Genomic DNA, 434 nt, shown 5'->3' with positions numbered 1-434 from the left:
AGTGTGTGTGTGTGTCGGGAGAGGAGAAATAGGGAGCACACCTGTCTGGACTCTCCCCGTCAGACGCTGGAAACGGCCTCATCCTCCATTCACATCAAGTATGGGATCCCAGCGTGGGTGCAGACATATTCAGTAACACATGCCAGGGGTGACAGTCGGGCCGTGTCAGCATTTCTATTACCAATGCCTGTGTTTAGAGCTCTTTATGCAGTCCAGAGTGCTGCAGGCCAAAGACTGACGTGAAGATGTGCCGTGTCTGCCGTGCGCTCAGTCGCGTCCGACTCTCTGTGACCCCGTGGACAGCAGCCCACCAGGCTCCTCTGTCCATGGGATTCTCCAGGCCAGAATACTGCAGTGGGTTGCCATGCCCTCCTCCAGAGGATCTTCCTGACCCAGGGACAGAACCTGCGTCTCGTGTCTCCTGCATTGGCAGG

Source organism: Bison bison, unplaced genomic scaffold, assembly GCF_000754665.1.
Source record: "Bison bison bison isolate TAMUID 2011002044 unplaced genomic scaffold, Bison_UMD1.0 scf7180017864345, whole genome shotgun sequence".
Taxonomy (NCBI): domain Eukaryota; kingdom Metazoa; phylum Chordata; class Mammalia; order Artiodactyla; family Bovidae; genus Bison; species Bison bison.
The sequence above is the reverse complement of the archived record's forward strand: the minus strand, read 5'-3'. Positions refer to the sequence as shown.